This window comes from Emydura macquarii, unplaced genomic scaffold (genome assembly GCF_026122565.2).
Source record: "Emydura macquarii macquarii isolate MOO-44397 ecotype Brisbane River unplaced genomic scaffold, CSIRO-AGI_Emac_v2 contig_3343, whole genome shotgun sequence".
Classification (NCBI taxonomy): domain Eukaryota; kingdom Metazoa; phylum Chordata; order Testudines; family Chelidae; genus Emydura; species Emydura macquarii.
The window spans coordinates 1,610,347-1,636,612 of record NW_027133480.1 but is presented as its reverse complement, the minus strand read 5'-3'; the positions used below and the strand labels follow the sequence as shown (position 1 = coordinate 1,636,612).

Here is a 26,266-nt window from a genome sequence, read left to right as displayed (position 1 = left end):
TTTACAGCCAGATGCCCGATATATGGGGAATGCTTTACACAGTGAATCTTTCTGGTATAGATTCTACAGCTATTGGAAAATCTCAGTGTGCGACGCAAGGCTGGCTGGGCCCCACATTCTCCTCCCACTTCATTAGTCTGGACTGATTTTGCGTGACTGGACATGTGAAATAAATTTAAATAGATGAGCCCAGTATTAAATGGGTCAGGCCATTTTTGAGTAGGGCTAGTCAAGTACCCACCCTGTGTGTGAGGGAAGGGGAGGTAAAGTTTTACATTCTTGAATTGAGAGAGTAAAAATGGGTCAGCCCATTGGCTTCTATCATCGCTCATTCATGTCCTTGTTCAGCCTTCATCCCGTCAGTCCTTGTGCAGAGCACAGTAGGGAGCAAAGATGACGGTAGTCCAGTCCCAGTATGAGTGTAGGCTACATGGGGGTGTAAATCATGCTAAGCACTAGAGCCTGAGTGGAAGAAAGCATCAAGCTCCATGTATAATCACTACCTTAAGGCTTCTCTAGACTAGGATAAAAGATGTTCTTGCTAAGTGTTAGTGGCACAGCTCTGGTTAAGCTGGTTAACCCTATGGACACTCACCACACTGCTGTTGGATCCCAACACTGGACCTGTGCGCTTTAAGCTTCCCTTGGTCTGTGCAGGCTCCAGCATTGTCTCTTTCTTTGCCCTCTCTGGCATACCTCCTGGGCATAGACTGTGTCGGTTACCCTTTCTGGAAGTGGGTCCTCACAGTCCAGCTACCCTAACGGCCCCAGGACCAGTGCTGACACCCTGTAGCTTAAACACACTTTTTCCCAGACCTCCAGCCTTGTGGGCACCTGGTGTTACGATTTACCCCTTCAGGTACACTTAGACACAGGTGTGCAAAAAGATTTCTAAACACAATCACTCTTTGCTGTAGGCAGCCCAACAAATACACAGATCTAGGCAAAACAATAAATACCTGTACACTATTCCTTGCCTCAATTTCCTCACCACTGTTTGTTGAGCATTCTTTGGGATTTGGTCAGAGTCTCCTAAGGAGTCCAGGATCTTTTCTCTCCCCCTTCCCTCCTATCTGACCCCTGCCTGCCAACAGTGTCTTTCAGCTCCTGGCAGGTCAAGCACTCAAAAAGGTTCCTCCTTTATTCCTCTGGGAGTCCCTTCCCAACTTCTCAGCCTTCCCCCCACCCCCAGACGGCTGTACCAACAGTTCAGTCTTTCTTTCCCAGTTCAGTCTTCTGGAGATTTCCCACTACTCCTCTAAAGGTCTGGTTGCAGAGAACTGGTCCTACACTTCAGCCATCTCATCATTCTGTTCAGGTATGGCCTATCACGGTTGGCAAGTCCTAATGACAGTCCCATTCAAAGACAGACATTCAGGCATCACTCCCTTGCTCCTTAGCACAAGAAGTATGATAGGAGAACACAGTATAAATAATCATAAGGACTTAAAAATACAGAGTTCATAATATCAAACAGAATTAATCAGTTATACATAGAGTCCTCCAAATCATCACAGCTAGCTAACACATTTAATTAGCATGTTTTAACACCCTAGAGTAGACTGGGCAAGTTGTATTTTAACAGGTGTTAGATACTAGCTAACATGATTATAATGGTGTTAAATTGCATCTAGACCAGGTGTTAGTGGTGTTTCAAATGAGGTTAGCTAACTTGATTAAAAAATATATTCTACTCCCCCCAGTCTAGCCCTATCTTTATCTTCTAGGACAGAGGGTATTAGAAGGGACAAGGCATTGGCAGAGAATGCTCATGGCTGAGATAATAGAAAAATATCTTTTTGTTGTGGGTTTTTCTGCTCTTTCACTTTATGCAAGGTGTAGCTGCGAGGGCAGTATATAAAAAAAAAAACACAGGTAGTACAATTCTCAGCATGTAAATAAAGTGTTCAGCTACGTACCCCTCTCTGGCTACTAGCCAGAGGGACTGAGCCAATCACTCAACAGCAATTCCATGGACAGGTGGTCAGGTTCCCCTGTGCTTCCCGCTATGCTCATTACTTTCAACCCTGTCCTCACATGCACAGCTCTCCAGACACACACAATGCCTGAGCAATCCCTTCTTGAGTTCCTGGCCATCTTCTCCTTTACTCCTTTTTCGTATTCTGTTCTGTTTCCCCTGCCTCTTCTTTGGTGTCATGTCAACACACTGCTCTTACACCAACTCTCCATTTATGCCAGGGTAGTCAGAAGATGGGAATGAGGACCCACTCTGCTGTGAGTACAAGGACAGGAACCCACACAATGACGTTTCGAATCATCAGCTACAAAGCTGTGAAGACAGGGTGCTTGTCTGGATGCCCAATTATGTGATTTTGTGAGATCGAGGCCTGGGATCCAGTAAGTGCCAATGAGCAAACTGAACAATGAACCCACAGTAGATATAATCCCTTATCAATGTCCTTAAAAGATATGCAGTACAGCTACTTGGCAGGCATGTGAGGAGAGCTGCATTCAAAGCCTGCCCTGGAAAAGGTGGGATAAGATATCCATTACAATGATGGCACAAGAGAACAACTCCGTTAATAAGCAGAGTTCTTTTCATACAGCATCCTTTAAGACACCTCTAAAAGGACATACTTACTTTGCAGAAGTCAACATTTTTCCATATGTACCTAGTCACATTTTAAGATGCTGCATGTACAGTGCAGAATTGCCTTTCCATTTAGAATGGACTGGATCTGCTCTGTACTGTTTCCTGTACAGCATTTCTTGTGTTGCTGTGGAAATGGCATACAGCAGAAGGATGGAAAAAATGGCACTGAGCTCCAGTTTGAAAAGGAGTGTGAAGTATGACTTGAATGAACTTTAGCTGTTCCTCCCATGCTACTTGGTTTAGGGTCTCTCTGCTAGTCCTGTAACAGACTGGGTTTCTAATCAAACCAGTATAGGTCAGAAGGGGGGGGGGGAGGAGGTAAGTTCCAAAAACTATTCTCAAAATACACCACGGTGTTTGAGACAACCACCAATCAAACGTCCCACTTCACAATGATGTGACACCTCATTGAGGAGTTATACTAGTTCAATCAGAGGTTGGGGAATGTATTTTACATTACACACAATTCTGAGGTTGAACACTTCCCAGAGGAATGAGAGTCATCAACTCCTGAATTCTAATCTTTGCTCTGCCACCAACTCATTTTGGGATCTCGGGCAATTCCCTTCTATTCTCTTCTCTCATTGGTGTAAATGAGGAGACTACTATTTACTGACTCACTTCCCAGGGGGATTAGTGAGGTTGAATTAGCAGTCCCAGCAGGATTTAATTGTGCCTATGCTGACTGCAAAGCCACGGTCAGCAGTATGTCATGTAACTCAAGTCTTCCCAAACAAACACAGACATAGATTCTAGCTATTGCTGACAAACCCCCCAGACTGTCTGAAATTAACCAGGGCTTTTCAAAAAGCATATAGGAGCTGTTTCCCTGTTTAAAATTCTAAAATAATTGTAGGTAGCTATTTTAAGCCCTTCACAGAATAGTTCAGCACAAATATATACAAAACCTTTCTGGGTCAGCCCCACCTCACTGTTATTTATAAACAGGACAAAGGAGAGAGCAGCCACATTACACAGATAAGCACATAAACTCTAGACTCTAATTTATGTCCCTGAAGGTTTGTATTGCTAAACTAAGAGGTCATGCAACTAATCTTCATTGATCTGCCTACCCCTCTTTAACCAAATCCTATGTGCCTGTTTCTGGGTATGTTTCCAGGATTTTCTGCTTAATTGACAAATGTATGTCTTTGTAGCTCTTAAAACAGATCTGAGCTACCACATAATGAAAAAGGAGCTTTGCTTGTTTTTCAGATTTCGGCTGTGGTGTAATAACAGTGCTGAAAGTGTGCAGTCTATTGGTAATTAGCATGTAACAAAGATTATTCCACAGAGCCCATAGGCAAAACTAGATCTTACACAGTGGTAGGAAATATTAAATAAAAATAATTTGGTAATGAAAAGCAATGAATGCATTGCAATGACTGAGTATCAGAGGCCCTAGAGCTGTAATGCTGATTGATGTTTTAGTCTAAACTTTAAACAAACTATTGTACAGATCCTAAAAACTCTTTATAAATGTAAGATGAATTACAAAGGGGAATGGCTTCTTGGCACAAGTACTGTCCAGGATACAAACATCAGCAGAGAATCTTCAAAGTGGCTGTAAGGTCATTCCTATAAATAAATCATCCTGGCCCTAAAGAGCCCAGCAGAGCTTCATGGAGAACATGCATTCCATCAAATCTTATCTATTCTGAATGGAAAGACAGATAATGACCTCTTCTCTGAAAGCAGTGAGAACCCAGACCTCAAATGGGGACAGCAATGATTTTTTAAATCTTTTTGATGAATAATGCAACAGACCCAATGAGAAGAGTGGCAAAATCCTATGAAGAATCAGAATATCAGCAGGGAGCATTTACAATACTCCAGGGGACCAGGAACAAAGATGGATCAAGGGGAAAACATTTTCAAACTCAGATGCACACTTTTGTGCAAATACCTGATGTGCACATAGCGAGTAAGGCATCTAACATACATGTGCAAGCGTGTGGCCCAGGAGCATACATAAGGGGGGCCAAACAGGGGCACAGATCCCCTCTCTCCCCCAATAATCATCAGTGGCACAGAACTCCTCTGGCCCCAGGGCTGCGGCAGGAGAAGAGAGCTCCTCTGGCCCCAGAGGGGCAAAGAACATGCTCCTCCAAAGAGAGTCAAATTTAAGTTCTTGCACACGCCCCTGGTGTGGCCTGACCTTGACAATCTGACCATGAACACCTCAGTTGTGTGCCACTGATAGAAGTAGCCATAATGAATGACATTCCATTTCGGTCCATATAGGTATACTGCATTCTGGAGGTTTTTTATCTTGCCTTAGCCTTGTGTAGAAATCCCCCAATCCCAATACTTCCTGTATTGGGCACATATCTTTAAAGAAAATATTTTGGTGATTTTTTTGTATCATGATAATGGAGTGTCACATGTTTTCAATGTTGAGAAATTACCATAAGCAGCAAAATAAAATTGAATTGAAAACTAAAACAAAATTAACTGGAGGAGCTGGTGCAAGACAGAAGGCTGTTTGTAATCTCCAGAAGTGCATTGGGTGCTGGCCTACAGAATTTAGAGATGCGACATTCTGTAGTTCAGCTGCACTGATTAGTGTGACAGGGGTCTTATGAGTAAAAAGCATCCATGAGTGTCAGGAAAGTGACATGTGAAATCACTTGTTTATGAATTGTGGCAGGGTCCCTCCTCCATCTTGCTGGACTTAGCACTTCCCCCTCTGGCGGTGGCAGGACCTGGGGTAAATCAGCCCCACTCTGGACAGTGTCCCTCTCTGTGTTTACTTATCGATATTTTCCAACACCACCTGCAACATCTGCCAACAAGCCTGTGGCTGAAGGATTGGACTCCTCAGTTACCAAAGGACCCTTATAAAATAAAAACCCATGAAAGATCATCCTCAACCACCAAGGGACCAACACCACCACCATTTTCAAGGTAGACCTCGGGCAGGCCCAAGGAGTGCTCCTCCACCAAACGAAAAGAGACCAGTTTACAAACACAAAACAAAGGGGGATACCTTTCTCTGCCCCTTAGCTGGCGGAGGTGGGGGAGTGTTGTGCTGTTGTCGGCCCTGGGGTGTCAGTCCTTCTCCTAAGCAGGCTCTCAGCTTTGGTTGTTTGCCCTATAAGGAAGAAAGCAGCCTTTCAACCTGGAGAAGCCTGTCTCCCTGTTGCCTCTAGACTTGCAGAAGCTTGTCTCTCCTCCCCCTCTCTCACCAGGGGAGGGGTTTTTAAAGGGCTCAGGCAGCCCTTAACTGGATTCAGGTGTCCCTAATTGACCTGAGGTAACTCCTTCTCAGTTAATAGGAAAAAGGTCCTTTATCATTCTAGGGCTAACATACCTTTTTTCTACCACTTTCTTGCAGTTGCCCAGCCTGACTTTGTCACAGAATGTAATTTTAATATTTATGCATATAATTATTGAGTTTCATTTAAATAAAGTATTTCGCTAGAGGAAACTGAACATAAGTTAAGCACAGAAAGAAGCAGGTGTGTGAATATTCTGAGCTGTGCTGGGTGTGTGTGTGACTTACTTAATGCTCATAACGTAACTACTTGCTATGCTCCTTCTGGGACACAATTTATTCTTTTAAAATCCATTTAATTTTTCTTGACTACTACTTCTACTTAGCTCTTTTAGATGTAGATGGCAGAGTTCCTACTGACTTTCAAGTGTGCCGGATCCAGCTGAGACAGTCATCCTCAAACCACTTCCCCCCATAAGAGGAAAAAAACAGCCCTCTGAGTGACATAAGTTTTGCAGGCATAAGCGCTTGTGTGCACAACACTACATCGGTGGGAGACGCTCTCCCACTAACATAGCTACCGCCACTTGTTGAGCTGGTTTTATTTTGTCGACCAGAGATGTCCCACATCAGCATAAAGCAACTACACGAGTGCTCCTACAGCATCACAGTTGGAAAGTGGAAAATAGTGGCACACTTTGAAACTTGTCCTTATCTATCTACATCAGTACCCCAAACAACCACCCAGAACCTTTTCCCCAGCTTGAGTGCTCCCTCCCCTGGGCACAACTCACCGTGCCCTGGCTGATTGTTGAGCCGTGAGCTTGCCAGCGGACAGTGAGAAAGGTGTATTTTACAGTAATGAATCAATGCTGTTATTGCACTCACAATAATGCTTCTGTTCACTGTTTATTGTGCTTCTACAGATGTGCCTTTGACAGGAAAACCCTGCACACCTGCAGAGCACCTGTGGCTGATAAGAAAATGACCACAGAGGAGCAAAAAGGAGATGTTCCAAGAACTCCTCCACTCCTCTGAGGTGGAAAAAAAAGAAAATAGGGCATGGAGACACACTGTGTCCGAAAATCAGAAAATTGATAGGCAGGAGAGGAAGGAAAACCAGGAGCGAGTGATAGCAGGTCAGAAGTGCATGAGAAAAGCCATGGAGGAGCAAACAGAGCTGCTAAAGTCACTCATTACGCTGCAGACTGAACTCATGCATGCTTACCCTCCCCCTTGCAGCCAATACAGAACTGCTTTCCATGCCCTCCTCAAACTCCACCCACACATTCCTACCAAACTCCTGGCCTGTCTCAGTACCCCATTCACTTCACCCCTTCAGACAGCTTCCAGAACAATAGCTGGACTTATACCCAACTGTCATAGCTCACACTGTTCCTCACTTCTTTCTCCCCTCCAGACCAGCTTTTCATGTATGTTGTGAACACTTGTTATTTAATAAAGACATACTCTGTGAAGAATAAACAATCTTTGTCTCTTGCACACAGTTCTTGCACCTCACATCAATACAAAGTGCAAGCTAGATAGTAGTCATAGCATGGCACAGTGCTGTTTACAAAGACATCTTATTAATGCCCATTGTCCAAATAGTTCCTCAAGGCCTCCCTGATTCAAATGGCCCCTTCTTATGCCCATCTAATAGCCCTGATAACTCTGATATTCAGCTGCAAGGCGATCTACCTCTGCGCTCCACCCAGGGGGAAGCTTTTCACCCTTAGCTTCACAAATATTATGGAGCACACGGCAGGCAGCTATAACCATGGGAATATTTTCTTCGTTTAGTCTAACCGGCCATAAAGGCATCATCAGCGAGCTTTTAATTTGCCAAACGCACATTCAACTGTCATTCGGCATCTACTCAACCTGTTATTGAAGCATTCATTGCTGCTAACCAAGTTGCCCGTATAAGGCTTCATGAGCCATGACAGTAAGGAGTAGGCTAGGTCTCCCAGGATCACTATGGGCATTTCAACATCCTCCATTGAAATCTTTTGGTCTGGAAAGAAAGTCCCTGCTTGCAGCTTTCTGTACAGGCCAGTGTTCCTGAAGATACGAGCATCATTCACCTTTCCTAACCAACCCACATTGATGTCAGTGAAAGGCCTGTGGTGATCCACAAGCGCCTGCAGTACCATAGAGAAGTACCCTTTCTATTGATGTACTCCTCAAAAGATGGTTCAGGGCCAAAATTGGGATATGCATGCCATCTATCACTCCGCCACGTTAGGGAATCCCATTGCTGTGAAGCCACATTTCCAAGAGTCACAGTCCTTCGTAGCAGAATGTGATTAATGGTCCTGCACATTTGCAATAACACAGCTTCCACAATGGACTTCCTGATTCCAAACTGATTAGCGACTGATGGTAGCAGTCTGGAGTTGCGAGCTTCCACATGGCGATCGCCATGCACTTCTCCACTGAGAGGGCAGCTCTCATTCTGGTGTCCTTATGCCGCAGGGCGGGGTGAGCTCTTTACAGAGTGATCAAAGCCATCTTCATGGAATTCGAAAATTCTGCAGCCACTGCTTGTCATCCCAGACTTGAATAATGATGTGATTCCACCACTCAGTGCTTGTTTCACACACCCAAAAATGGCAATGCACTGTGTGCAGATGTGTCGTGAATGCAAACAGAAATCCAGTATTGTTTCATTCCCCAGCGTTGGAAATGGATCCACATTATTTTGTTTTTCCACAATTCTTTTAATTGAAACTTTTTATTTGCCAAAAAATATCCCCAGGTTTTCAGTAAACAAAACATTTTGTCAATTAAAAAAAATACATTTTTAATTAAAATCATTGACACCTGAGACAATACTTGGCAAATAATTTTGATTTAGAAAACAGGCCATTTGTCAACATCTGTTCAAAAAATTTCAGCCAGCTCTTGCAGTGGTCCCTTGCCAAAAATATTCTTAAACCTCACCCCCTTTATTCTCACCCCAGAGGAAAACAGCCAAAATATTCCTGCTGAGAATAGCTGTCAAGACACACAGTCTCTGATTTAAATAGAGACAAGATCATTTAATTCTTTATAAACAATAAACAGCACAGTAAATTTCACCTGGAGGTGAGCTGACAGTCACTAGTTTGATTATGTTCTCACCTGTCTACTTTACTCAGTATAGGTGTAGCTTGACTTTTATATTTGGGAGCGCAGCTCCAGTCAGGGCAACAGGGCTATGCATGGGGAGAGGGCAAATTCCATGTCTGCCTGAGACTTACTGTTTGGAGGCAACACCCCCCCTGCCCTCCCAAACTACGCCTATGCTGCTCAGGAGGAAGGCACATTGTGCATCAACTGAAGATTGCACACAGCCTTCAAGGTTAGACTATTACAACCCACTCTTCCTGGGGCTAACTCTGAGGTAACACAGGCATAGCTGACTGACATGGTCTTGATCTGAGAGAAGGAGAGCAGTCTCATGGCTTTTCACCTCTAGCACCATTTCATCACGTAGTCAGATACCAATGCTGTCTGTCTGGAAAGTCTTTCCAAATTTTCTTTTGTCTCAATCATAATCAAGTCTGTGGTCCTGTCTATCCATAAAATAACCTGAAAGACAGATGTAGCTGAAAGGATAAATATACTGATCTATTTTGTTTGGTTACTACCCACGGTGTGCTTCGCAAGTAGAGATTATTTTTATTAAATTAAATAGCTAAGCTTTTCAGTTCTCTCCCCCCTACCTGCTGACCTCTGCCCCCCCAAAATAAGTTTGTTCTGAACACATCTTTTAAATGACAGCTCAGATAGACTTGTGGTAGAGTCTTTTGTTACTGTAACTAAAAATAGAAGAGAGAAAAAAATCTGTAAAGAAGTTTGATAGAACAAAATTGCATCTGAACAATAGCAGGTGTCAGTCTCCTTAGGTATTTCTGGAAAGGTTCAGTGGGGGAAACAGAGGGTGTTCAGATTAGAGATGCAATGATTATAGATCCTAAATACATCACAAGGTAATTACCAATAAGAACTACTTAAAGGTATAAACTGGCCATCAGGAAAGTTAGACTTGAAATTAGATGCAGGTTTCTAACCATCAAAGAAGTGAAGTTCTGAATAGTCTTCCAAGGGTAGCAGTGGGGGCAAAAAAACCCAGCTGGCTTCAAAACTGAGCTTGATAAATTTATGGAGGGGATGGTATGATGGGACAGCCAAGTTTGGCAATTGACCGATCTTTGGCTATTGGTGGTAGATATGCCTATCGTCTGTGAAGGGATGTTAGATAGAATTCTCTGTAATAATCCACCCTTTCTTGGGTGTCTGGCTGATGAGTCTTGCCCATATGCTCAGGGTATATCTGATTGCCATATATGGGGTCGGGAAGGAATTTTCCCCCAGGGCAGATTGGCAAAGGCTCTGGGGGGGTTTTGCCTTCCTCTGTGGCATGGGGCATGGCTCACTTGCTGGTGGATTCTTTGTACCTTAAAGTCTTTAAACCATGATTTGAGGACTTTAATAACTCAGTCATAGGTTAGAGGTTTATTACAGGAGTGAGTGGGTGGGTGAGGTTCTGTGGTCTGCATTGTGCAGGAGGTCAGACTAGATGATCATATTGGTCCCTTCTGACCTTAGAGTCTATGAGTCTATAAGGGGAATAACAATTATCACTACAGGAAACTAGGAAATGTAAGGGAGACTAGCATCTTCTATAAGGATGGTTACCTTCAATCTACCAAACAAAGGCTGGAAGCTTTGATAAAAATGAACCAATGACTGGAAGTTGAAGCTCGACCAATTCAGACTTTAAATAAAATGATTTTTTAGCAGTGAGGGTAATTAGCCACTGGAACTATTAACCAAGGTTCATGGTTGATTCTCTATTACTAGAAATTTTTAAATAAAAATTGGATGTTTTTCTCAAAGATATGTTCTAGTTCAAGCACAGCTATTGGACTAGAAGAAGGACTTAATACAGGGAAATTCTATGGCTTGTGTTATACAGGTAGTCAAACAAAATCATCACAGTGGTCTTTTCTGGACTCAAATCTATGCCTTCAATTATCTATCACTGTAGAATTCTCATATGAACATTTACAGAAATAGTTACATTTATATCTAAAAAGCCCAGCAGAATAGACTAGAATTTGACGCTGTCAGAAATTCACCAGGCCTGTGCCTGGCTCCTTTCAAAAAGTATGTACCTGTTTTCCCAGTTATTTCATTAAGTGATAGTTCATTTCCCCTGTCATCTAGTCCAATGGTTTTCAAGTTCATTCCCTCTGTAGACCCCTTCAAAGGAGAAGGATCCCCTCCCGGACTACTTCCTCTCACAACCCAGCAAGTCCTTGCTGCATGCTTCCCAAAACATTATATTCTGTGGATCACTGCTGGTGCATAGACCACAAGGATATTTTTCTCCTGTTCTCTATTATTTTTTTTAATTGAAATGGCATTTAAAGAAAAAAGGAAAAGCTAAACTGAAGCAGAAGTGAGAAGGTAAAAACCAGTTTTATGTACACTGACATCATCAGAGGTCTGGAGGTCTTGTAGCTATCTGTGACAACACAAAGTTTGAATACCACTATTTCTAGTCACCTGTCAATGTCCTCCTTGTCTTTGTGCTTTTATAGTTGCGGAGCAAAGGGGCATCCTGGATTATTGGCTCCCTGTATGTGGCAACTGTTTCTGCTTCAGTACTTCAACCTAAGACTTCTACAGTTCATCCAGATACTATGATGACAGATACCCATCAATATGGATCATACCTACTAGTGAACAAACCCAGAAATCTCTCCAGGTGAAGAACTGTACATAAGGTTTGACTTGAACAATCAGCCTCTCAAAATCAGCCTTAGTGAAAGTTAAAACTATACCCCTCTTCTTCAGGCTTTTTATCAGATTTTGTTCATTTCGAGGGGCTGTCTGTGGAAGATTATGAATCTTTTTTGCTTTTTCTGGATCTCTACAAACCTTATCAGACTGCAGGTCACAGCACATTTAGAGTTTGAGAGTAATTCCTAGGAAGAGTTCACCTGGGTCAAGTCACATAATATTTCTTGTGTGTCCCTGATTAGCTAAGCTTCAGTTCAGCAGAATCCATTTTCACTTGGTTTCCTGCATTTGAGTTAAACTGTCTGAGTCAGCTAGAAAAAGTCAGAAAAAAAGCCAATTTCTTCTAGCTCTTATATCTGTCTGGCGGACTCCGGCCTGCCACATTCCCCACAGTCAATAGGAACCATCTCACATTTATATTTTGATTCACATAGTTTTACATGAGCTTCAAAAGGGGAAAGTTTCCTTAAAGTCCAAGTTTTCTTGAGGCATCAGACCCAGGCACAGGATGGAATTTTCAAAAGCACTCAGCATTGGCCTAACTCCAGTCCATTAGCATTGGCTTCCCGGGCAATAGTTAGATCAATGCTGAACACTTCAAAATCCTGCCATCAGCGCATTTCTCGCAGAAACCTACAGGCTTTCTGTCTAACTTCCCACGTATTGGGAACTGTCTAGTTACTATTTTCTTTTTGGACTTATGTAATTATATCTCAGTTCACTGAGGCAATGATACCTGATTTTTATCAGTTACTTCCCAAGCTTCTCTGTTCAGCAAACCACTTCATAAATGAAAGATCCTCATGGACAATCTCCCCTCCCAGCCCTTTGGGTCTCAAAATAATTAGCTCTGCAAACCACCAGAATGGGGTCTGTGGGCCAAGGTGCTTCATACCCCATATACTGAGAACCATCTGTTGGGCCCATCACAGCCAGAAGTGCCCCTGACTGCTAAAATAGAGGGATTCAGCTGGTGACCGTGAATGGCTGTTGGACAGCCGCCTCTTCAAATTTTCTTAGGATCTCATCCACAGCCCACCAGTGAGATCCTGGCTTCCTTGAAGTCAATGGAAGTTTTGCCACTGACTCCAATGGAGCTTGGATTTCACCCCACATGAGTTTTTTCACTGTCTCCAGTGGACTTTGGATCAAGACCTTAATCAGCTCCTGTTTTGTTTCTTCCAATTTCACATTGCACAGAACATGCTTGGTGGCTCAATTATTCTTCAAGTCAGGGAAACTTTCTAAAGGACAAAGAAATCCAGTCAAAACCCTTGCATTAGGTTAACAATCACACCCCTCTCTTCTTTAAGAAATGTAACTACTTTAACCTGCTGTCTAAGATCACACTTTCATTAACACAATGCAAACTGCTCAGCAATGGCATCTAGTGATGCTGAAAGGTTCCATATACGAGTTCCATTCCTCTAGAGCAGGGGTGTCAAACTCGCTGATGGTGACGGGCCAAATTCTCATACACTGCACTTCACAGGGGCCATGCAATACCCTCCGCTGTAAGGACCAGGGCGAAGAAAAGTGTTCCCCAGATTGAAATGCAACTGGTAGAGCCACGTGGTCGTCGAGCACTGGTGCTGATGTATGAGCAAAGGAGATTTGTCTTAGGAACATGCAAACAACAGGTTGACAACATCGTTCTTCATACTTGCACTGGCCAAGTCCACAAGGATTGCAAGGTGAAGGCTAGATGTTCCGTCTCACCAGCACTGAGAACAAGGTAACAGTCCCCGACCTAGACAATTCATCAACAGTCAGGGGAATAAGTGCCAGTAGGAAGGAACAAACAGAATTATGCCAGCCTGCTCTCCTTCTGCCGCAGTCTTAGTCCAACCCTCTTGGCATGGATTCAGCTCAGGCACTTCTACCTCAAACACTTCTACCTTTGAGGAGCATTTGGCACAGCCTGGAGTTGGGGACGGTGCAGAGCTGTATCTCCCAATGGGGAGTTCCGGAAGGGATTGTGTCTTTAAATGCAGCCTGCTGCTCCCCTCCCCATCAGCACGCCCAGTCATTGCAGAGGAGGGGCACAGGCCATTCCAGGGGTGTCCAGAGAAAGCAGTCCCTACATCCTCTCTCCCCACCCCACACATAACCAGATAAGAATCAGGGACAAGACAGGCCCTTTTCGCTAGCCTGTACGTTCACCATCCACTTTGTTTTACCAGTAGTGGCTGTTATGCTCCTTGGTGCTTTCAGGAGAGAGTCAACTACAATATTATGAAAGGTGTTAGCAGAGAAATAGCTGGCATTCGAATGAATGTGGGGATGTGCATGTGTGTGTACTAACATTTCCCATCCGTGAATTGAAGGGGCAGGAGAACGACGACTTTCTCGTAGAGTCTTTCTCCCAAGAGTTAGAAGTTTGTTGAACGGGTTTTAACACACACAAAGCTTTACAGAGTCTGACCAAAAATTCCTTCCCTTGCCAATTGGCCATATCTCAGTGTCTTAGGATGTCATAATTCTACCAATTCTCCAGTCTCCTAAAAAGCCCTCGAACAAAAACACAGAAGAAAAGCCCTAACATTTCTCATGTAAGACAACAAGCAGGAAAGAAAAGAAGATCTTTCAGACACTTTAAATGCTCATAAAACAGCAAAAAAGGGCCCATATGCATTTCCCCTGCCCACTTTCCTTTGCAGCGAACATCTCTTTAGCAAGCAATAAAAGTAACCAAAACAGCTATGTTGTTGGCTCTTCATCCCACACAGAACTTCAATGCACTCTCTCACTACACTGAATGAGCAGTAGGTTTGATGCACTACAGCCTCCATTTTATTGCTCTCAGAGGCAAGAGATGAGCTCCTTCAAATACACCCTCCATCTTTCATTAACATTCCTGACATCTGCCTGGCAGAGACAGAGACTACGAGCAAGTTACAAAACAACAGAATAAAGCATGAAGTGCTTTCTGTACAGCTAACAACTGCAGCTCCTAAATGGATCACCATAAAAAAAAGTCGATTCCCTCAGTGCCACTCCTTGCAACCCGTGCTAAATTGATACTTCAGAAATCCAGCAGATTATTTTACCTCTCCAACCTTTCACTCAAACCACATTAAAATTGCAGCACCCTGCTGTCAGAATGTATGACGGCAAACGATCAGTTCTGAAGAAATATATGAAAATCAAAGAGCTAAACTTGAAGATTAGGTGCGCACACACACACAAAACCAGTTAAAGTAAATAAATGACCCCAAAGCCTTATTTGTTGAGATGCACAATTCCACCCCAGCAATAGAAATCGGCCTGAATGCACCAGATAAAAACCTCATGAGTTAGAGCCTAGATCACACACTAGTACAAGAAGAAACTGTATTTATGGAGCAGTTTTGCTTCTGCTTATTCATGAGGAACTCTGAAATGCCTGTCCTCCATCTGTCACACGTACTTATCTGACATCAAATAAGAACTGCATCAAATGCAGAAGGAAGTGGGGTGACCTTGCTTGTATTTGTTCTGCAGGACAAAATGATCAGGTCATGATGTGACAAATAGAAATATGCAAAACATTCATCTTGAACCCTTCTCGCTCTCCCCACCAGTTTTGCTGAGGTTAATTAACCGGTTTTGAGAATGCCTGGGCCAAGTTCTGGTTTTGATTAGAAACTGTGGCAATCACTGGGCAGGCTATGTGGTTGAAGAATTAAAGCATGTGCCCAAAAGTCAGAAAATCTATGGTCTAGTCCTAACTCATCCATAACATATTGGGTGACCTTAGGCTGGTCACTTAACTCTGTGTCTTAGTTTCTCTCTGTAAAATGGGGTTAATATGTACCTACCTTTGCAAAGCACATCAAGATCTTTGAGTGAAAAGCACTATATGAAACATTGTGCTTTGCACAATGCTATATATTAGCACAAAACTAAAGTACATGCACATGAACTAAACTGGACTCTCTGTGAATTGGCAGATGTTTATTGGCTAAAAGTGTCACTGTTGCAACTATTCCAGAGGGGTAGCCATGTTAGTCTGTATACAGCAAAAACAACGAGAGTTCTATGGCACTTTAAAGACTAACCAATTTAATTTTTGTAGGCATAAGCTTTCGTGAGACTCAGCTCACATTCTACCTCTGCATCTGACGAAGTGAGTCTTTAAAGTGCCATAGAACTCTTGTTGTTTTTGTTGCAACTATAATGTTCTAGCTTGAACCTGTGTTTCATTAATTTTTTTGGTGACAGAACTTTATGGAAGAGCAACTTGAGATCTTCTGGAGAGCACTGGGCTGGCTTCTAAGCTGATTAGACAGCCATTGAGATCTCATGCTTTCTTTCTTCAATAAAAATAAAGCAATTTCTCAAAAAAAATAATACCAAACCCGGTTGAGTTTCTTCAATACCCACCAAACAAGCTTTGCTTCACTATCTTCTTCAATAAGAGTGAAAAGCAAAACAAACAAAAACAAAACCCATTAATTCTGAAACATTTCAAAGATCTAGTACATGGGTTCATTATAATAACTGGGGCATCACAAGATTCTCTGAAGTATGTAGCTAGGTAGGACTCTCATTAGCAAATTAGAGGTCAGGTTTCCTTTCTTTAATTTGCGCTCTTTTTCACTCGTTGTTTAATAAAATAATCCTTAACATATTTGAAACCAAAATCTATTTCCTCATCATGTTTCTTCATATTGTGCATGCACGCAGGCACATGGGCTTCCTGTTGCAGTGGAGATTGACATTGATTTTGTTTTGGAAAAATCTTATTTGAACTCTGTTGTGAGAAAAAAGAACACATAAAAATGATATGGCTCTGAAAGCAGACACAAGAAAAAAAGTGGTTAGCTAGGGTCCACAATGCTCTTCAAAGATCCTGCAAGCGCTTTTCATTAGTACATGTTAACAGAGGGAAAGTTATTGTGAAGCCCTTATAATTGATTTCCAAATATAGGACTTGATTCAGCATGGTACTTAAATATGTACCTCATTGGCTTCAATGGGACTAAACACATGCTTAAGGTTCGGCATGTGCTTAAGTACCTTGCTGAATCAGGACCATAGACAACGGGCTAGATTCTGCTCTCACTTATGCTGATGCAATGCATTCAGAGAAAAAAAGTGAGTGATTCCAGCTGTATAAAAGGTATAAATGAGATCAGAATCTGGCCCAGCGTTTTTAAAGCACATCTCATGTTCAGCCACATGTACCTTTCAAGAATGCAACGTAAAAGTCTTGTTGCTGTAATAACATCAGAGGTGTACTTCACTCCTTTCAGGCAGGACTGTTGACCTGCCTTGCCAGCTTTATATAGCATTCGATCTGCCATCACCAGGTCTAATGCACATACCAGCTTGACAAACACATGAGATAGCAACAGCTGAATCTGGCAAGGCAGAACAACACAGAGCCCCTCGAGTAAAAATACACTGCACCGTGGCCTATGTTTGTCTGCAGTGGCTCCAAAAGCGAGAGATGGTTCTAAAGAGAGAGCAGTTCTATCTTTAGAATGTTTTCCTTCACACAAATGCCAGGGAGGGGGAAGGCGCTACTGCCGAAAGAGATTTGTTTTGAGGAGTTGTTTTTTTACGCCAGTGGCAGTCCCGCTGCATATCATTGTGGGGATGTCGGTTTACTGGATGGCATGTCCAGAGAGCTCTTTCTTATTTTACACCAGCCGTTCCCAAACCCTACCACGTTGTGCACCACCAACATAAAACGCCACCACCTGTAGTACCACCATCAGTTTTTTATAAACAGACTACATATGAAAACTGTCTTAAAACCTAACTGTTGTTAAAACACATTGTATCAATAGCATAGCTATGTCTAGAAAAAGCTGTAGTCTTTCAAAATGTTAATAAATGCATTCATTATCAACTTACCTCACGTGGGAGAGGGATGGGGCTAGGAGGTGGGGGAGGCCGCCGCGCTGCTTGGGGCAGGAGCGGCTCCTGGCCAGGGCCCACATGGGAGAGGAGCGGGGGGAAAGAATGGATCTGGGAGGGGGAGCGGCTGCCATGATGCTTAGGGATGGGGCCAGTTCTGGAACGGCTCCTGGCCAGCCGCTGTAAGTGTATCTGGGGGGAGGGGAGGGAGGAAGAGGGGGACAGAACAGCCAGGTCGCCCTGGGCACTGAGGGCTGCTGCGCTCTGCCCCTGCACAGCCAAGTGCCACTGGAGACTCTGGGGCCAGCCCCCCAGCTGCACAGAGATATTGGAGCCGCGTCCACATTCCTGAATATTGGAGGGGATGAACTGGGCCTCAGGTCAGAAGAACTTGCTGAGGATTAAAACCGGGACAACGATATTTTAGCCTGGAAGTGATTTCTCTGTAACTTTAGTCAATAAACATAACTATGTAGATAGCCTCTCTTCCCCATTAGCAGGTGTTAGTGGATACTTGTTGGCTTCAGTCACCACTGTTCAGCTCTAAAATGAGAGCTTTAGAAGTCAGAGACAAAATCCCATTAGAGACTCAATCAACATCTCTGAATGGCCTTCAAACGTTTTAAGGATAAACTCAGAGTTTTCTCTTTCAAATGAGTGCTCTTGGTTGAACACACGGAGCTTTTCAACGTATCTGTGGTCAACTCATTGGTGGCCCAAAATTATTAAAGGGAGAGACTTTCAAAAGTGCCTGTGTGATTTTGGAGCACAAATCCCAAGGAAAATTAATGGGACTTGGATTCCTATGTCAACTGAGGAAGCCCATCGTAGGCATTTAACGAAAAGGTTTTAATTGATATGATACTTACATTTCAACGCTGACTATCGGGCATGCACTGCTTTCCATCAGGATTATCCTACATCCCTCAGGGGCTTTTAAGAATTCCAGACTAAGTCTACGGGATCTATAAAAAGATGAACACCACATATGAGGCTTTACATCTTTAAAACACTGTACAAATAACTATTCATAATCCTCACACCACCCCTGTGAAGTATGTCAGTATCATTACCTTCCAAAGGGAGACAAACAGATGTTAAGTGACAAGCTCAAGGTCACACACCAACTCTTTTGCAGAGATGAGTTAAAATGCAAGCTTCAGTTTCTATGCTTATATAAAAGGAAGCAAAATACATATTGCCATGTCACCTGACTCCAGTCTCTTTCCTGAGTTAACAGATTTGGAGAGTGTGTGTGGGGCTAGGAGAATTCCCCTCTTTCAAAAAGAAATATGCCCTACAGTACAGAGCCATCACACAACAGATAGCAAGGCATCTTTTAAACTGGCAACAGAGCTGAGTTGCTATGTTCCATTTATAATGAGTTTTAGACAATATGACATTAAGTATCAGGCAGACAAAAGGAAAGGAAGATAATACCATCTGCCGTCATGGTAACAAAGGTAGAATGTGCTTTCAATGCCTTTGCATAAAAACCTTTGTAAAATGTCCTCCCTGTTGCATCAGGGAATCATTCCATGGACATTCCCTGGCTTCTGTTTTAGGAGTTGCTTTTGTGCTCACCCACTACCATATCAATAAATAAAATAATCAGAGGGGCTGGAGAAGCGGTGGGGCAACCACAGAGGACTCAATATGCCCAGCTCCAGTGTGGATTATTGTTCTTATGAGCAGAAGGTAAGAAGTGATTAACAGGACAGTGACATAATCCTAGATCAATGGGAGTGCTGCTGCACAGCCACTAAACTGCTTCTGCCTACTGGCAGGAGTAAGGCCTTAGAGGGGAAAAGTAGCTAAATGCCTCTTTAGCATGAAGAGAATTATGAAGAGTCCGCCCCTTTCTGCCTCATATGCAGCCCATCTTTCAACCTGGCAGCCCTCAAGGATCATAGTGAAACTGGTTCAGTAGATCACACCCATCTGCCCACATATAAAAGTGACGAAAGGTCCAAAGTCACCAGATTTTTTTAAATATTTTAATATATTTTTTTTTTTTGGTTAAACATCATGGAATCAGTGACAAAAACGCAGCCTGGTTCTTAATGAACAAACACAGCTCACTCACTGCAAGGGACTGCAGTGAGTGTGCTAATTATACTGCTGGCCAAGGCCAGTGCAAATGTGCAAAACACACTGGTCCAGGAGCAGAGAGCACTTACCACAGCAGGCTGCACAGTCTGTCAGGAGAGAAAGAAGCAAATGATTCCAAAGGAAAGGAACTGAGAGAGGAGTGAGCTTTTTGAAACCATTACAAGGTGCAATACAGGATGCTGACTTTGATGTACAAAGATCTCAGTGGGTTGGGTCCTGGATCTCTAGCAGAGCCACCTCTTTCCTTCCCCTTTATTGCAGAATAGAGCATTCTCAACGGAGGGCCCTAGAGTCTGGAACAAGCATCCCTCACTGGTCAGACAGCCTGAATTTGACAACCTATCTAATATGCTGCAAGACCCATAACTTGTCTCAGGCTTACCTGAGTGGGGAGGGCGAGAGAGAAGAAACTGCAGTGCGGCAGAGGCTATGGGTGGGAACTGAGGGTTGAGTTGACCTGGGTGTAATTTTTTGGGGAGGGGGGAATTTTTGTCTTTGACTGTTTACTGAACATGATTGTTTTCATGCTAGATAGTGTACATGCCCCCAGACACACATCGTGTACCTTCAATTTCAGTGAGCTGAAAGAAATTGTGATATACAGCCACATTTTCAGAGAAAAGAAAGATCTTGCCATCATTATAGATAGTTCTCTGAAAACATCTGCTCAATGTGCAGTGGCAGACAAAAAAGCTAACAGAATGTTAGGAACCATTAGGAAAGGGATAGATAAGAAGACAGTAAACATGTCACTATATAAATCCATGGTACGCTCATACCTTGAATAGTGCATGCAGTTCTGATCACCCCATCTCAAAAAAGATATATTAGAAATGGAAAAGGTACAGAGGAGGGCAACAGAAATGATTAGGAATGGAACAACTTCCACATGAGGAGAGATTAAAAAGACTGGGACTTTTCAGCTTGGAAAAGAGACAGCTATTATCTACTATCTTTGAAAGCTCGTGGCAATTGGGGGAGGTCCCTGATGACTGGAAAAAAGCAAATATAGTGCCCATCTTCAAGAAAGGGAGGGAAGAGGATCCAGGGAACTACACACCGGTCAGCCTCACCTCAATTTGTGGAAAAATCATTGAGCAGGTCCTCCAGGAATCTGTTTTAAGGCACTTGGAAGAGAGGAAGGTGATCAGGAACAGTCAACATGGATTCACCAAGGGAAAGTCATGCCTGACCAACCTGATTGCTTTCTATGAAGAGGTGACTGGCTCTGTGGATGTGGGGAAAGCGGTGGACATGATATACCTTGACTTTAGCAAAGCTTTTGATACGGTCTCTCACAGTATTCTTATCAGCAAGTTAAAAAAGTATGGGTTGGATGAATGGACTATAAAATGGATAGAGAACTGGCTAGAGCATAGGGCTCAACGAGTAGTGATCAATGGCTCCATATCTAGCTGGCAGCCGGTCACAAGCGGAGTGCCCCAGGGGTCGGTGCTGGGGCTGGTTTTGTTCAACATCTTCATTAATGATCTGGAGGATGGGGTAGATTGCACCCTCAGGAAGTTTGCTGATGACACTAAGCTAGGGGGAGTGGTAGATACCCTGGAAGATAGGGATAGGATACAGAAGGACCTAAACAAACTGGAGGATTGGGCCAAAAGAAATCTGATGACGTTCAACAAGGACAAGTGCAGAGTCCTGCACTTTGGACGGAAGAATCCCATACACAGCTACGGACTGGGGACCGAGGAGCTAGGCAGCAGTTCTGCAGAAAAGGACCTGGGGGTTACAGTGGATAAGAAGCTGGATATGAGTCAGCAGTATGCCCTGGTTGCCAAGAAGGCTAATAGCATATTGGGTTGCATTAGGAGGGGCATTGCCAGCAGATCGTGGGAAGTGATTATTCCCCTTTATTTGGCATTTGTGAGGCTGCATTTGGAGTATTGTGTCCAGTTTTGGGCCCCCCACTACAAAAAGGATGTGAAGAAGTTGGAGAGAGTCCAGCGGAGGGCAACAAAAATGATTAGGGGGCTGGAGCACAAGACGTATGAGGAGAGGCTGAGGGAACTAGGCTTGTTTAGTCTGCAGAAGAGAAGAATGAGGGGAGATTTGATAGTGGCCTTTAACTACCTGAAAGGGCATTCCAGGGAGGATGGAGCTAGGCTGTTCTCAGTGGTGGCAGATGACAGAACAAGGAACAACGGTCTCAAGTTGCAGTGGGGGAGATCTAGGTTGGACATTAGGAAAAAGTTTTTCAGTAGGAGGGTGGTGAAGCACTAGAATAGGTTACCTAGAGAGGTGGTGGAATCTCCATCTTTAGAGGTTTTTAAGCTGCAGCTTGACAAAACCCTTGCTGGGATTATTTAGCTGAGGTTAGTCCTGCTTTGAGCAGCGGGTTGAACTAGATCAGCGGTTTTCAACCTTTTTTTCCCGAGTACCACTCGGGCCAGGTACAGTCAGGTCAAGTACCACTTGACCCGACTGTACCCGACCCGAGTACCACTCGGGAAAAAAAAGGGAGGGGACTTGCGGTGGGGTTTCGTGGCGGCGGCGGCAGGGATTTCCAGCGGGGTTTCGCGGCAGCGGGGAGAGACGGGCGGCGGAGTTTCGCGGCGGAAACAATACCAGCCGCCGAAACCCTTCCGCCGTTTCCCCATTTTCGGCGGCAGAGTTTTGCAAGAGTGGGTGGGAGGACCCGTCCAGCGGCGGTGGATTCAGCGCCGCGCGTACCACCCAGCCCTCCGGTAAGTACCACCGGTGGTACGCGTACAACCGGTTGAGAACCGCTGGACTAGATGATGTCCTGAGGTCCCTTCCAACTCTATGATTCTATGAACTAAGGAGGGGTATGACGGAGGTCTATAAAATCATGACTGGTGTGGAGAAAGTGAATAAGGAGTGTAATTTACTCCTTCACATAACAGAAGAACCAGGGATCACCCATTGAAATTAATAGGCAGCAAGTTTAAAACAAACAAAAGGAAGAACTTCTTCACATAGTGCAATCAACCTGTGGAATTGGTTTGCCAGGGGATGTTGTGAAAGCCAAAATTATAACTGGGTTCAAAAAAGAATGATAAGTTCATGGAGCGTAGGTCCATCAATGGCCAGGGATGCAATCCCATGCTCTGAGCATCCTTAAGCCTCTGAGTGCCAGATGCTGGGACTGGACAACAGGGGATGGATCACTTGATGATTGCCCTGTTTTGTTCATTCCCTGTGAAGCATCTGGCAGAAGACAGGATACTGGGCTAGATACCCTATTGGTCTGACCCAGTATGGCCATTCTTATGTTCTTTCAGAAGCTTCCCTAATTGTGTGTGCTCATGTTGACGCATCTTGTGCCTGATTTTCAGAGATGCTGAAAATTGGATGCGGCCAGTCTTTTCAATGTCTCTGAGAATAAGGCACAAGGTGGCTCACGTTGGACAAACACATTTAGGGAACACTTGTGAAAACGTCAACCTCAGTATCTTCCACACAGCCATCTTCTTGCTAAATATTTGACTGTCACCTTGAATTAGGAAGCAATTAGATAAACTGATACTAAAGAAATGACATGGACAAGAAGAGGAGAAAACAGATTATCATGGATTTCTTCACTGCTCTAGCGGACTAAAGCTCTGACACGTGTAATCAGCATTTGTCATCTGTTTGCAGTGTGCCTGGAAAGGTGCCGAGCTGACAGCCCTGGAGACGGGAATCCTCTCTACAGCAAGAGTAGCAGGCAGCTGTGCAAGCTTCCCCATCAGTGTGCTCTACCTCACCGTGGATGAGCAAACAGTCCAGCCTTCATTCCCTTCCTGCAAGTTCCTGGGCTTCTCTGCAGACACTGACAACAAGGGTGGCAAGTCGTGGTAATGATTGATGGGATAGAGACAGCAGTCCACCGGGGACTGGACTGAGACCATCCAATTAATTTCAGCTAGGCCAATACCTCTCAGTAATACCTCTCCATCACTATTAACCTGGGCCCCAGTCCTGCAATTGGATCCAGGCGGGCAGACCCCTGCTCCTCTGCAGACCCCCCAATTGGCTTCAGCAGGACTCCAGTTGATTGTAAGAGTCTGCTCACGTGACTCAGGGCGCTGGTTTGGGGCTCTCAAGAATAGATGAGCCTAGAAATAAAGAGCTGTGCATGAGCCCTCCAGTTCCAACACACTTGATGGATTTCTTTGCCATAATGAGGTCTCAATCAGCTCACACAGTTTTCACAGCAGGACTCAGCCAGATTAGGGATTTAGGGCAGGACAGATTCCCTCTCTAAGTGCCTCTGCCCATGGCTCGTTCTGCCTGACAAAAGCACAACATTGGCACAGCAGCTGCAACTTTGTTCCTCTCTCACACACACTAATGCTGAGGGCAGGAAAAAAAATACTTCCTTCTCACAAGTAGGGATCTCATTGGGAGCAGCAGATTTCCAAAGCCAAAAGATTGAGCTGGCCAGAGAGGCGGTGCTGTGATACGCAAAGGCTAGTGACTGTCTCTCACACAAACAGCCAATAATTTTCTGCTTCTCGCCAGCAATAGGAGGCGAATGTTCACAAGAGCTTCAAGACGAGTGTCTGGAGCCATTGAAGTGCCACGTCAGATGACCCCTTTCAGAAGCGGAGAGTTATTAACTCTGGTATCCTGGTCAAAACAACACTCCAATATTTTGGCTACCCTATATTCCCTCCTCAGTTTCAGTTGGGTACAGTATCCTTCATTTGTCCCAACTATTATATGCATGCAATGATGCGCGCTGTTCAAAACCTGCAGTTTACTACACCTAGCCAGGATGCATTTTAGTGGGGAGCAAAGATCTCTATATCCCTTGATGCTGAGATGCCACAGTGATGTGTCACCTTATAAACCCATGGTTTAGGTAGATTGTCTTACCCACAGGAGCGCTGGGAGCCATTTGTTAACATATATAAAAATTGGTTTGGGAATCCCAGGTGAAATATGCTACATGCAAGAATATTGGATTACTGCCTCCACACTGCAGCCAGTGTGGTTTGCTAAGCCTGAATTTTGTCATGTTCAAATCAACAGCATTGATCAGCAAATCAGTCCGACGACATTCCAAAGTGTCATGGATTTTATATTTTATTATTCATTTAAAACAACATTTTTCACTTCCTTTGCACTTTTTAATCTAAGAACCTCAAAAATATTTCCAAACATTATTGAATTAAGCCTCACAACAACCCTGTGAGACACATTGCTTACACACACACACAACCACTGGAACTATACAAGTATAGTTAATATGGTACAACCGTCCCATCCAATGGAGATACAGGAATAGGCTGTGCCAGTATAAGGCACCTTTATAACTGCATTCACAGTAGGGCTTATATCACTTAACTATTTTGGTTACCAAAAAAGTCGCACCTTTAGCTGAAATAGTTAAATTGGTACAAACCCTGTGTGTAGATCAAGCTTAGGTCATTGGTCCCATTTTACAAAAGGAAAAACTGAAGCAAAAAGGTGCTTCATGGTTACCTGAGAACCGGAAACAGAAGCTAGATCTCCTGTGTGTTAGCCCAGAAAAATAAAATTACCTTCTCATAGTGCGAAATAATGAGCAGGCTCAGTGGGAAGTAACTGCAGGGAGACTGAAGAAATGAGCAGAGAAAAAAAAAAAAAAAGGGTAAAGAAGTGTGTGTACGTATCTCAGCACACATACATACCATATGGACGACCATCCCCTTGGGCCAGCCAAGCTCTTGGAGAGCTCATCTAGTTCCGGTACATAGTGCAGACTTCCCTGTAGAGTTATTTTTTTAATTGAAGGCTGAAGCTGTCTTTTTGGGGGGGTGAAGAGGGAACAGATTTAAATTAGAGGGGAAATGAGTAGGAGTGGAGAGGTTATTTTGTCTCTATTTGACACTGGTACAATTGCTGCTGGAATACTGTGTCCAGTTCTTGTGTCCACAGTTCAAGAAGGATGTTGATAAATTGGAGAGGGTTCAGAGAAAAGCCATAGGAATAATTAAAGGATCAGAAAAAACATACCTAATAGTGGCAGACTCAAGGAACTCAATCTGTTTATCTTAACAAAGAGAAGGTTAAAGGATGACTGAATCACCAATTATAAGTATCTACAGGGGGAACACATATTTAATAGTGGGATCTTCAGTCTAGCAGACAAAGATCCAACATGGTCCATTGGCTGGAAGCTAGATAAAAATTTATGCCTTATTTCCAGTCTGAATTTATCAGCGCGAGTACTTAATCATTGGAACAATTTACCAAGGATTGTGGTGGAGGTTCCATCACGGACACTTTTTTAAATGAAGACTGAATGTTTTTCCTAAAAGATCTGCTCTAGGAATCCTTCTCGGGAAGTTCTATGGCCCGTGCTATGCAGGGGGTCAGATGAGATGATCACAGTGGTCCTTTCTGGCCTTGGAAACTATAAAGGTTCATAAACTAGTTTCACAGGTAAACTCAAAAACTAGTTTGCAAAATCTCAAAGTTTGCTCCTCCTCAAGAGTAATCCAGGCATCTGTAAATCTGACTCTATGTAATGGGGTGTCCATCCCATACAAGGCCTGAAGGGGTTACAGTGGCTAGGTGAGCCAAATAACTGCCTAGGTTGCACCTGGAGGAGGAGCCAGGGCAGGAGGAGGATGAAGCTCAACTGGAAAGGAACCGGAGAGGCCAGTAGCTGAGAGCAGAAGGAGGTTGCATTCACACTCTGGGTGCAACAAAGTAGGAAGTAACACAGG

The 26,266-nt window shown here is 43.7% G+C and overlaps 1 protein-coding gene across 1 annotated transcript in view; it reads right to left on the bottom strand.

Moving 5' to 3' along the window:
* Positions 1-5,621, bottom strand: part of ZRANB1 (zinc finger RANBP2-type containing 1) — a 110,519-nt gene extending 104,898 nt beyond the window's left edge. The window contains exon 1 of the mRNA XM_067533419.1: positions 5,604-5,621. The gene's annotated coding sequence lies outside the window, so the exon portion shown is untranslated. The remainder of the gene's footprint in view (positions 1-5,603) is intronic.
* Between the last annotated feature and the right edge of the window lie 20,645 nt (positions 5,622-26,266).